The following is a 13,109-nucleotide window of genomic DNA, read 5'->3' as shown; positions in this document are numbered from 1 at the left end:
ATAAGATTGTGACCGGACCAGATTATCGCAGGGACCGCCTTCTGCTGCACAAATCCCAGTGACCAGTTAGGTCCCACAGAGTGGGTTTTCTCTGGGTCCCGTCAACTAAACAATGTCGCTTGGCGGGACCCAGGGGAAGAGCCTTCTCTGTGGTGGCCCCGGCCCTCTGGAACCAACTCCCCCCAGAGATTAGAATTGCCCCCACCCTCCTTGCCTTTTGTAAGCTTCTTAAAACTCACCTCTGCCGCCAGGCATGGGGGAACTGTGATGCTCTTTCCCCCTAGGCCTTTACAATTTTATGCATGGTATGTCTGTATGTATGTTTGGTTTTATAATAAGGGTTTTTAACTCTTTTAATATTGGATTGTTATATGCTGTTTTTATTACTGTTGTTAGCCACCCCGAGTCTACGGAGGGGGCGGCATACAAATCCAATAAATAAACAAACAAACAAACAAATAAATAAATAATGCCACATGGAGCCATATGTGCTGCCATGCAAACCGTTGTCCTAGCTCAGCTCCAGCATACATATATACTCTGGCCAGGTGATTTTTGGTTCACAGAGGGCATTTTTGGCCTCTTGAGAGCCTCCAGGAGGGATGTAGGAGATCATTTTTACCCTCTCAGGCTCCAGGGAAGCCTCTGGAGTCTGGCGAGGGCAAAAACTGAGTCTACTGGGCCCACAGGGAGTTGGGAAATTGGGGAGATTGTGTGCCCATGTGCTAGAACGGGGCAGCGTGGGGGACATGTGTGCATGTGCAGGGGGGGGTGAGGAATGGGATGGCATTGAATTATGAATGTGGCAATGTGCGCACACACAATAGCACAGGCACAGTAGTGCATGCATGATAGCACTTGATAATAATAATAATAATAATAATAATAATAATAATAATAATAATTTATTAGATTTGTATGCCGAACCTCTCCGAAGACTCGGGGTGAGTCTTCTTGTGTGCACTTGTGCGCACTCTTTTGGCTCCTGAGGAAAAAAAAGTTCACCATCACTGCAGTAAAAGTTTTAGTATTATATAGAAGATAAAAATGAGGCAGACTGACAAGTATCATTATTTCAAATGAGGAATAGAGTATGAATATATGAATACTATGTGTTTTAAATGATTCAATGTATGTGCGTTGCAATTGTAATTCTGAGTTAAATTACCTCTTTGAGAATTGGCTATTGATTTCTGTGCTTAAAAGCACAGGCAGTGGACAAAACTTAACAATAGCTATGTTTTTCCATTTCTATCAACTTGGCCTCATTTGAACTGTTTTTTAAAAAAGTGATTCTGTATGTTTCTTATCTTTTCCTTGCCCCTGGCTGCTTTAACATTTTCTCTCTCTCTGCCAAGACAGATGGACAGCCTTGCATAAACTGATAACTGAATATTTTGCAGCTAACTAGTCATAGGAATGGTTAGTCACATTTATGCTATATTTGAAAGTACTGGCAAGTGTTGCTGTATTGGCTTCTGGGTCCAGAATCAATGAATTTATGAAGATCTAGACAGGATGTGTTGAACAGTGTTGGTTACTTGTGTAACTAGATTCCAAGAACAGGAAACTTGAAATGTTGGTTTAATATGTAAGTACTTTCTGCACTATTTATAGCTTTGTTTTGGGTCTCAGGTTTTAAGATTTTCAAATAAATCCTGTGGCAGTGCAGTTTATTTCTGGTTTCATTGTTTGGTTATTCCTAAAATTGTGAATGAAAATTTCTGGATAGCAAAGAAAGGTGAAGTAAAGGGTTAACAAAGGAGAATTGCAAATGAACTGATCTAGAAAGTTGATTATTAATCCAGCAAGAGAAAAATATCCATCTAGTAAGCAAGAATTAGTACCCAAAGAGCTGATAATATTGCTCAGCCTGTTGGTGTGGAATGGCAGAATCAGGTAAGCAAAGATATCTTCGTAGGGTGATTAAACATTTTCCTTAGTAAGTATCTAATTTTAGTTGATTTTTAAAAAAGCTGATAGTACATTCTGAATCACTTTCTCTCGTAAGTAAATAGAATACATTTGAAAGCTACTTTGGCAATAATCTTGCTTTATGTTACTGGATTGTAAAATATCTTTTAAAGCCTAGAATTGCTTTGTGGTTATGTACAAGGAGATTAGGGGAAAACATCTTTAATAATGCGCTAAACAGAATAATCCTTTATAGTACAACTTCAGAAATGATACTATTTCTGTTACGCTGCAAATCTAGGTAGAAGGGAAAAGTAAGTAAACAGAATGATTCCAAATGTAAGAGTTTCTGCTTGATAGTAAAAACAATGGAGAATGTAGCTCTGCTGTAATGTCTTTTAAAGCACTTAATTTTCAGCAAAATGAGTTTCACAGCTTAAGCATTAGGAGTAAAAAGGCAACAAGAAAGGGGAGACAGGCTGTGGCATGTTTATTGGAAAATGCTCAGCAATCCAAAGCTTTTTGTTATTGGAAAGGAATAATTATTAGCCAGATTTTCTAAAGAAGGACTTCTTCACGGAATGATTGTCAGATGCCTCGTCTTCCCAGTTATCAGTCCTGCCTTTTCTGTTCTCTTCCAGTCAGTCATTAGACACAAACAAATTAATTTATCTTTTAAGCAAACAGTCCTCAGAGAACAGCTTGAGTACAAGGCCCATTTCAGTCAATCCCGTTCATTCCAGTGAAACGTGAATTCGGCCTGAGAATCTTTGCATGCAAATAAATATATTGTCTCTGACTATATGAGGACCATGCTTAATATTATGCATTTACTTTTATATGCCAAAATATAACATTGGGAAGGTGGGAGGAAATGATCGCATTGTACCTATCATTTGAATATCACTGTAGTCTGATTTGTGGAGAATAGGTGTAAATTGTCATAGAGACCCAGATGTTTCATAGGAAATGAATCCGACCATTGTAACATTTTTCAGTCTTCCCAAAGTATATTTTCAAATAACGTATTTTGAAATGTATTGCTGTAGCACTGGGTGCATCTGGAATATCACATATTAGACTGTCTTCTGATGAAAAGAAATGTATCTTTACATTGTTGTGATTCAGTCTGAGGCTCCTCAGGGAACGGCTGCAACTCTGCCGGCTCCATGCTCAGAGGGGGAGGACGAGGAACGTGAGGAGGAGGAGGACCAGGCAGATGGGGAAGAGGAATGTCAGGACGAGGAGGAGGGAGAACAGCCTGAGACCCCCGGGGGGGAGCTCTCCCCAGCGAGTAGCCTGGAGTCATTAGATGAGAACGCACAAGCCATCATAGATATGAGGCAGAGAAGGGCAGCACAACGAAGGGGACAATTAGCCAGGTATTTCCATCCCCAATAGGCAACAGCTGGGTTTGGGTGTGGTTCTCCTCAGAAAGGTTGAAAAGGCAGGCCCGCCTTCCTGTATTGTGGAGAGTTATCTTTTGGGAGTCCTGTGACCTTGCTTCGATCCTTGGCGTCTCTGATTCTGGCTTGTGGCCTCGAAGGCTGAAAACTTGGGAGAAGCGTGGGTTTTATTATCTACAGTGGTGTGTGTGCCAGCAAGAAGCCTGTTGTATTGTCTGGTCGTCGTGACTTTTCTGTGAAGCTTCATAGCATTCCAGTTTGTAAGAACAGTTTTTGTTATCTGTATTTGTTTTCAAAGATATAAAATGTCTTTGCTTTTTACCAGCATGTCTGGCTACTCTTTTTAGTTGGTGTTGACATCTGGGGGAACCCAGACAGAACATACATATTGATGTACTGGTAACAAATTGATATATGCTAACAGATACTATAACCATAGAAGAAAATGTGAACAAAACTCTCAATTTCCTGGGATGCAGAGTAGTTAGATAGTTAAGGTATGAGACACCAGCCCAAAAACATACCTGACCTCATAATGATGGAGATGGAAGGATACCTCTGGTAAAGTCATCTCAGATCTACAGTTTTAAACCATAGTTGCTTGAAAAAGGTTTTAAAGCTAAACATCTGTTGCCACAAGTGTCAGGGTTCCAAATGGCACCCAAAACTAAATCAGAGTCTGAGGCATAGCATTCCTGAAAGTTCCACTTTATTAGCAGAGCCATGTTGGCATATCTGTGAGAAACCCAACATCGGAAGTCCCTTGGATTTCTCCATCCAGTTTAAAGTTCATCCCCTTGTTTCCACACCCATACGTTCATCACGTGGCCTAGACTGGTTCTGCCAATATGTCCAGTCCTCCCATCAACTTCCGGGCAGGTGCTGAACAAAGGATGACCATGAGAATCTAGAAGGAATTTGTTATGGCTACAACTCTACAACCCTCATGCAACAGCCCCTCCCAAATTCCCACAGCACTAATACATTCTGCATTCTGATATGTGGCAGGCCAGAGTCTCCAAATCAAATGATGGCTTTGGCCTGACAACGGTATTATTAGAGGCGCCACTGTTATTTATTGTTATTTATTGTTTTGTAAAATTCTGCAATGGTATCAGTCATAGCCAGCACAGATTTTGCAAATGTGATCACTGGTAGACATGCAGGCATCATAAAAAAGTTTTTTACTTACTTTTCTGTACTTGTAAGCTTTGGATAGTAGGTGGTTTAGAACATAAAGAGATGGTAAAGAAGTGAATAGACATATACAGGGTGAAACTGTGAAGGGATAGTTCCAAATAAAACCAAAAGCTTGAATGAACAGTTTAAAGGTTACTGTTGTTTTAAAAGGCAAATATCCGAACGGTATAAAACTCAAAATGTGAAGTAAAATATGTAGGTTAAATGTGACACATTTTTTCAGTGCTTTTAGCAAGTGAATGAAACCAAAATAGTGATCATCCTATATAGTATTTGTAGGAAAAAGGGATTTTCTTGATTCTTTTTCAAAGACCTAACATTTTTCTCTAGTGTTGCCTAATGCACTGTAAAAATATAATTCACAAATCTAAAAATATATATATGGCTATAGCTGGATAGCAGTGTGTCTACTCACATTAATTTAATGTGGTGTTAGAATAGGACCAGATCCAGATTGCTGTGTACTCACCGTGGGAACTCTCTAGACCAGAAGTGAGAATGATGGCCGATTTATGACTTGTGGACTCTGACTGAGTATGGCTGCCTCAGGAATTCTGGGAGTTGAAGTCCACAAGTCATAAAAGGGCCATCGTTCCCCACCTCTGCTATAGACAATTACTCTCCCACAGTCTAACTTCTTCACAGGACTACTATAATAGGTATAAAAATAGAGGGAAATGCACATGGAAGGCAGTTGCACTCATTGATTAAAGATGGGATATCACTTTAAGAACCTTACAAATAGATCAAAGATCATTGGAGATTTACAAATGGTAATTGAAAGATTGATGACAAGGGGTAGGGAAGAGGGTATTCATTCATTTTCATTTCATTCATTCATTTATTGGATTTATATGCCGCCCCTCTCCGAAAACTCGGGGCGGCTAACAACAGTCATAAACAATATACAGTAAAAATCCAATACTAAAAACTAACTTAAAACCCCCTAATGTATAAAACCAACATACGTACAAACATACCATACATACAGTTGTATCAGCCTAGGGGGAGAAGAAGTCTTAATTCCCCCATGCCTGGCGGCAGAGGTGGGTTTTGAGTAGCTTACGAAAGGCAAGGAGGGTAGGGGCAATTCTAATCTCTGGGGGGAGTTGGTTCCAGAGGGCCGGGGCCGCCACAGAGAAGGCTCTTCTCCTGGGTCCCGCCAAGTGGCATTGTTTCGTTGACGGGACCCGGAGAAGACCCACTCTGTGGGACCTAACTGGCCGCTGGGATTCGTGCGGCAGAAGGCGGTTCCTGAGATAGTCTGGTCCGGTGCCATGAAGGGCTTTATAGGTCATAACCAACACTTTGAATTCTGACCGGAAACTGATCGGCAACCAATGCAGACTGCGGAGTGTTGGTGTAACATGGGCATATTTGGGAAAGCCCATGATTGCTCTCGCAGCTGCATTCTGCACGATCTGAAGTTTCCGAACATTTTTCAAAGGTAGCCCCATGTAGAGAGCGTTACAGTAGTCGAGCCTCGAGGTGATAAGGGCATGAGTGACTGTGAGCAGTGACTCCCGGTCCAAATAGGGTCGCAACTGATGCACCAGGCGAACCTGGGCAAACGCCCCCCTCGCCACAGCTGAAAGATGTTTCTCTAATGTGAGCTGTGGATCGAGGAGGACGCCCAAGTTGCGAACCCTCTCTGAGGGGGTCAATGTTTCTCCCCCCAGGGTGATGGACGGACAGATGGAATTGTCCTTGGGAGGCAAGACCCACAGCCACTCCGTCTTGTCTGGATTGAGTTTGAGTTTGTTGACACCCATCCAGGCCCCAACAGCCTCCAGGCACCGGCACATCACTTCCGCTGCTTCGTTGACTGGACATGGGGTGGAGATGTATAACTGGGTATCATCGGCATATTGATGATACCTCACCCCATGCCCTTGGATGATCTCACCCAGCGGTTTCATGTAGATGTTAAATAGCAGGGGGGAGAGGACCGACCCCTGAGGCACCCCACAAGGGAGAAACCTAGAGGTCGACCTCTGACCCCCCACTAACACCGACTGCGACCGACCGGAGAGGTAGGAGGAGAACCACTGGAGAACAGTGCCTCCCACTCCCAACCCCTCCAGCCGGCGCAGAAGGATACCATGGTCGATGGTATCAAAAGCCGCTGAGAGGTCAAGAAGCACCAGGACAGAGGACAAGCCCCTGTCCCGGGCCCGCCAGAGATCATCCATCAACGCGACCAAAGCAGTTTCCGTGCTGTATCCGGGCCTGAAACCCGACTGCTGGGGACCTAGATAATCGGCTTCTTCCAAGGACCGCTGGAGCTGGAGTGCCACCACCTTCTCGACAACCTTCCCCATGAAGGGAAGGTTGGAGACTGGACGGTAGTTATTGAGTACGGCTGGGTCCAGGGAAGGCTTCTTGAGGAGGGGGCGCACGAGCGCTTCTTTATAGAGTGTTGGAAAGACTCCCCTCCCCAAGGAAGCGTTGGTAATCTCCTGGGCCCAGCTCCGTGTCACCTCTCGGCTGGCCGAAACCAACCAAGAGGGACACGGATCCAGTGAACAGGTGGCAGAACTCACAGCTCCAATGGCCTTGTCCACTTCATCAGGTGTCACCAAGTCAAACTCCTCCCAGACAGAAGGACAAAGACGTTTAGCCCCAGTCACCTCGACTGACTCGTTGTCAGTCGACTCTGTTTTACAATTGAAGTCGAGATCGGCCCGGATCCGAGCGATTTTATCAGCGAAAAGTCCTCGGCACTACTCTGTAAGGGCTCCCCAACTCCCCCCTGATTAAGAAGGGAGCGGGTCACCCTAAACAGAGCGGCCGGGCGGGATTCCGCTGATGCAATCAAGGCGGAATGATACGCGCATCTTGCCGCCTTGAGCGCCACTTTGTAAGTCTTAATAAAAGCTCTTACAAGTGTTCGATCGGATTCGGACTTACTCTTCCTCCATCGCTTCTCTAGACGTCTCTTCTGGCGCTTCAACTCCCGGAGCTCCTCGTTGAACCATAGAAACATAGAAACATAGAAGTCTGACGGCAGAAAAAGACCTCATGGTCCATCTAGTCTGCCCTTATACTATTTTCTGTATTTTATCTTAGGATGGATATATGTTTATCCCAGGCATGTTTAAATTCAGTTACTGTGGATTTATCTACCACATCTGCTGGAAGTTTGTTCCAAGGATCTACTACTCTTTCAGTAAAATAATATTTTCTCATGTTGCTTTTGATCTTTCCCCCAACTAACTTCAGATTGTGTCCCCTTGTTCTTGTGTTCACTTTCCTATTAAAAACACTTCCCTCCTGGACCTTATTTAACCCTTTAATATATTTAAACGTTTCGATCATGTCCCCCCTTTTCCTTCTGTCCTCCAGACTATACAGATTGAGTTCATTAAGTCTTTCCTGATACGTTTTATGCTTAAGACCTTCCACCATTCTTGTAGCCCGTCTTTGGACCCATTCAATTTTGTCAATATCTTTTTGTAGGTGAGGTCTCCAGAACTGAACACAGTATTCCAAATGTGGTCTCACCAGCATTCTATATAGCGGGATCATAATCTCCCTCTTCCTGCTTGTTATACCTCTAGCTATGCAGCCAAGCATCCTACTTGCTTTCCCTACCGCCTGACTGCACTGTTCACCCATTTTGAGACTGTCAGAAATCACTACCCCTAAATCCTTTTCTTTTGAAGTATTTGCCAACACTGAACTGCCAATACAATACTCAGATTGAGGATTCCCTTTCCCCAAGTTCATTATTTTACATTTGGAAATATTAAACTGCAGTTTCCATTGCTTAGACCATTTATCTAGTAAAGCTAAATCATTTACCATATTACAGACGCCTCCAGGAATATCAACCCTATTGCACACTTTAGAGTCATCGGCAAATAGGCAAACCTTCCCTACCAAACCTTCCCCTATGTCACTCACAAATATATTAAAAAGAATAGGACCCAGAACAGATCCTTGTGGCACACCGCTTGTAACCTGACTCTGCTCAGAATACTCGCCATTAACAATAACTCTCTGATGTCTACGCTTCAGCCAGGAGCTCTACGGGGTCTAGTGCCACGGAGAGGTCGCAACGGCGCAATACGGTCAAGGGCCTCCACTGCCGCCTTGTTCCAGGCCTCAGCCAGAGACTCTGCCGGACTGCGGACGAGTGTATCTGGAAGAACCCCAAGCGCCTTCTGAAAGCCTTCTGGATCCATCAGGCATCTGGGGCGGAACATCTTAATGTTCCGCCTCCCTGCGGGGGAGGATTGGAGCCAGGAAGTCAAGCCGCAGTAGAAAATGGTCTGACCATGACAAAGGCAACACTTCTAAGCCCCTTAGTCTCAGACCATTACTCAGTTGCTCAGAGAGGAATACCATGTCGGGTGAGTGCCCCCCCTCATGAGTCGGACCCTGAACTACTTGGGTCAGGTCCATGGCTGTCATGGTGGCCATGAACTCCTGTGCCAATCCAGAGGATTCGCCGAGTGACGGCAGGTTGAGGTCTCCCAAGACAATAAGTCTAGGGAACCCCACCGCCAGCCCGGCTACCTCCTCGAGCAGCACAGGCACGGCTTGTGCCACGCAGCTGGGAGGTATAGGACTTTGATGGCAAACCTATGGCACGTGTGGTGAAACGTGGAGCCATATCTGAGGACACACGAGGCTTTACCCCATGTCAGCTCCAGTGTGCATGTTCACGCTGGCACATGCTCATTTTGGGCCTTCTGAAGGGTAGGAGGCTGTTTTTGCCCTCCCAAGGCTTTCTACTCACTGATGAATAGAAAGGTACTAGGTTGATTTGTACCTGATCTTTTAAGTCATCCTTTGGTTGGGTTTAGAATGTTTTATGAACTCTAGCCATAGGTAAATCTGAAGTTAGTTGGGGGAAAGATCAAAAGCAACATGAGAAAATATTATTTTACTGAAAGAGTAGTAGATCCTTGGAACACACTTCCAGCAGACGTGGTAGATAAATCCACAGTAACTGAATTTAAACATGCCTGGGATAAACATATACCCATCCTAAGATAAAATACAGAAAATAGTATAAGTGCAGACTAGATGGATTATGAGGTCTTTTTCTGCCGTCAGTCTTCTATGGTTCTATGTTTCTGTGTAAAGAAAAGAAATTATACAGGGGTAAATATACAGAAATGACACACTTACCATCGCCACCGGTTCACATTGTGGTGTTTTGTGCACATGTGGGTGTCCCCTTCTGTGCCTGGTCAGTAGCCCTAAACACAGCTGAGAAGCTGATCATCTTATTTGTTTGTTTGTTTGTTTGCTTGCTTGCTTGCTTGCTTATTTATTTATTTATTTATTTATTTATTTATTTATTTATTTATTTATTTATTTATTTATTTATTTATTTATTTATTTATATGCCGCCCCTTTCCGTAGACTTGGGGCGGCTCACAACATAATAAAACAATTCATAACAAATCTAATAATTTACAATTTAAAATTTAAAGTAGTTAAGAAAACCCCATTTTTAAGCAGACATACCTACAAACATACCATACATAAATTATATAGTCCCGGGGGAGATATCTCAATTCCCCCATGCCTGACGACAAAGGTGGGTTTTGAGGAGTTTACGAAAGGCAAGGAGGGTAGGGGCAGTTCTAATCTCTGGGGGGAGCTGGTTCCAGAGAGTTTGGGCCGCCACAGAGAAGGCTCTTCCCCTGGGACCCGCCAACCGACATTGTTTAGTTGATTATTACCTAGTCCACATGCTAGAGACTGAATAAAACAGAAAGGGTCTAGAGGTAAATGGAAATTCTTACCAGGGAATTTGTGTGTATGGCCATGATGGATCTAGACTTAGTCATGCTTAAAAGGTAGTTAGATTTGGTTCATTTTTGGAATAAATTGTGACTAAATATGGCTCCATTCTTAAATAACTAATACTGGCTCTATACTTCAGAAGTAGTCTGGAGACATCTTTTCTGATTATCAAAATTCTTGAGCTGCAGCTCAAGAAAGTGCATACCTTTAAATAACATTTGTTATTTGGAAAAGACACTACCAAATGACTCCTGATTTGTTGTCACCATAGATTAACGTGACTCTCATGCTACACTGGTTCTAAATCTATGATGTGATTGATATCTCAGTCCATACTAAGACCACTACACAATTGTTTAATTTTAGCACAGTGTATTGTGTGGCATTTTCTTATAGTAGTACATGCTGAAGCAAATCAGGTTTTCATCACACAGTGAACTCTTCCAAAAGAGAATTATATGCAGTAGCTGCTGCATGACGTATTTTCAGCAATGGCATCACACAAGCTGGTGCACTGTAATCTGCAACCGCAAATATACAAAAGATATCCAGTCTCCACACATGTGTGAAGAAATAGCTTCCCCCCCTTCAGCTCAGGTCTGGGTAGAATGTACCCTGTTTTCCCCAAAATAAGACATTGCTGTCGGCCTTTTGAGTGCATGGCAATAAGGCCAAGTGCTTATTTCAAGGCTCAATATATATATATATACAAGATAGGCTCTTATTGTCGGGGAAATATGGGTACTTTACAGCCACTTCACTTCTCACAGTCATTCATGCCCTTATCACCTTGAGGTTTGATTACTGCATTGCTCTCTACATAGAGCTGCCTTTGAAGAGTGTTCGGAGACTACAAATTGTGCAAAATGCAGCCGCGCGAGCTGTACTGGGACTGCCAAGATCTGCCCACATTTCAACATCACTCTGCGAGCTGCACTGGTTGCCCATTGGTCTCTGGGCTCAATTCAAAGTACTGGTTATGGCATACAAAGCCCTACATGGCTTAGGACGAGATTATCTTTGGGACCATCTTCGTCCTCATGTATCCCAGCGGCCAGTTAGGTCACACACAATCGGCCTTCTCCAGATCCCATGTCAACTGGCAGGGCATAGGGGAAGTGCCTTCTCTGTGGTGGTCCCGGCCTTTGGAACAAACTCCCTCCAGAAATACATACTGCCCATTCCCTCTTGATCTTTTGTAAATCTTTAAAAACCTACCTTTGATGGTGGGCATGAAGGCCATGAGTGATGAGACTGTCTCCGGCTGATACGAGATATGATTGGGTTGGATGAATGTGTGTGAGTATACATGGGGTCTTTTAAAATGTTTTAGTAAATTTTCATATTTTATAGTTATTAGATTTCTTATATATTCTTATATTTAATGTTGTACGCTGCCCTGAGTCGCCTCAAGAAGGGCGGCATAGAAATCTAATAAATAAATAAAAAAATAAATAAATAAATAAAAAAAAAAATAAATAAATAAATAAATTTTCCCAGCTTGTATTTCAGAACAAAGTCTGGGAAGAAGATCCAAATGTGTACAATGAAAAGTAAAAAAGTGTCATCTATTGAAAATAAAATCAACCTCAAATCATAAACAAATTCAGCAAATTCATGTTAGTAGAGATTTAAAATATTTCTGCTATATGCAAATGGTGATAGATTTCTTCCAAGGAAGACCTATTAACAGTGGAGATAATGATCTTCCCATTAGAGTGTTATTTTAACCATTTCTAGAAATTAAACACAAAAGTAAAATCTTTTTAAGAGTTGATAAAAAGAATAAATAAGTAATATTCATATTGAGGCTTAATCCTGATTAGTGCTGTAAAATTTGCAGTGTTGACCATGGAGAAGTCCATGCTTAGCATCTGTCAGCATTCCTCTGCAAAGCAGAGGAATTTGATTGGCAGCTGTAGAAATTAAGTCAGTTTTTCACGTTCAGATATTAATAGAATTAATTAGGAAGTTTATATATTTAACTGCAACCATATTTTTATTTTTTTTATTAATTAAAGTAGCAATAATGAACTTCGTATAAAGCAGCCGCATGTACAGTAATAGCAAGTCAGGAATTACACATTTTCTCTTCCTCTCTTCTCTTTGGTTTTTAGGACAGGAGATTAATACATCTTCTTTAACCTCTTCATTAATCTGCTTCTCCTTACACCTCAGCTTGGCAAACAATAGTTAAAATTGATGGTTTTCTAAATATAGATAAGTTCAATGACTCAAAGATCTGTACTCTTTAACTTGATTCAAATTTTGGTATGAGTGTTGTGATTGGAGGAACATTGTATAAGGAAAAGGGAAAAAAATATTTTGATGAATTCTTGTTTCTTTCAAAACAACACTGATGGAGGCTGAATAAATAGTTTGCCTGACTGGCTAGCCTGCAAACAGCTATGACAAATACCTCTTATAAAAACCAAAATAAGATTCCAGCAGAACACGAACCACTGGAATGTCTATCCTGTTGCATGTGATGACCAATCCTGTCTAACCTCTTTCCGAATAATTCACAAAGAAGCATGCATGTGTGAAATGAATATGTTGCTTTTTTAAAAGAGGGTTTCTACCTAGAATGAATTAGGTGGCTGTTTGAAATGGTTGTTTATTTTTGGAAGTGTAGTAACTACAACATTTTTGTTGAACAACTGGCTGTGCATGTGAATAGGCTAAACTAATGCATTCACATATTAGCAACTTTCAGGAATAATAAGCAGACTATGTTTTTGGAACATCCTCTCTAACTATTTCAAGCAGTAATTCATTTAAGAATGCTGCCAGTGTTCAGGTACCATTACATAGGATGGAAGTTTG

The 13,109-nt window shown here is 42.1% G+C and overlaps 1 protein-coding gene across 26 annotated transcripts in view; it reads left to right on the top strand.

Moving 5' to 3' along the window:
* Positions 1-13,109, top strand: part of SOX6 (SRY-box transcription factor 6) — a 546,353-nt gene that overhangs the window by 161,441 nt on the left and 371,803 nt on the right. For 3 of the 26 annotated variants that reach the window (XM_070764131.1, XM_070764070.1, XM_070764008.1), the window contains exon 1: positions 1,461-1,591. The exons of 15 other annotated variants lie outside the window; for them this stretch is intronic. The gene's annotated coding sequence lies outside the window, so the exon portion shown is untranslated. Of the gene's footprint in view, positions 1-1,425; positions 1,592-1,842; positions 1,900-13,109 lie in introns of those variants that run through there. 8 more of the 26 variants (XM_070763942.1, XM_070763935.1, XM_070764054.1 and 5 more) reach the window with 5 other exon arrangements.

Source organism: Erythrolamprus reginae, chromosome 1, assembly GCF_031021105.1.
Source record: "Erythrolamprus reginae isolate rEryReg1 chromosome 1, rEryReg1.hap1, whole genome shotgun sequence".
NCBI classification, from domain to species: domain Eukaryota; kingdom Metazoa; phylum Chordata; class Lepidosauria; order Squamata; family Dipsadidae; genus Erythrolamprus; species Erythrolamprus reginae.
Note: the sequence above shows the minus strand (reverse complement) of the source record. Positions and strands in the feature narration are given on the sequence as shown.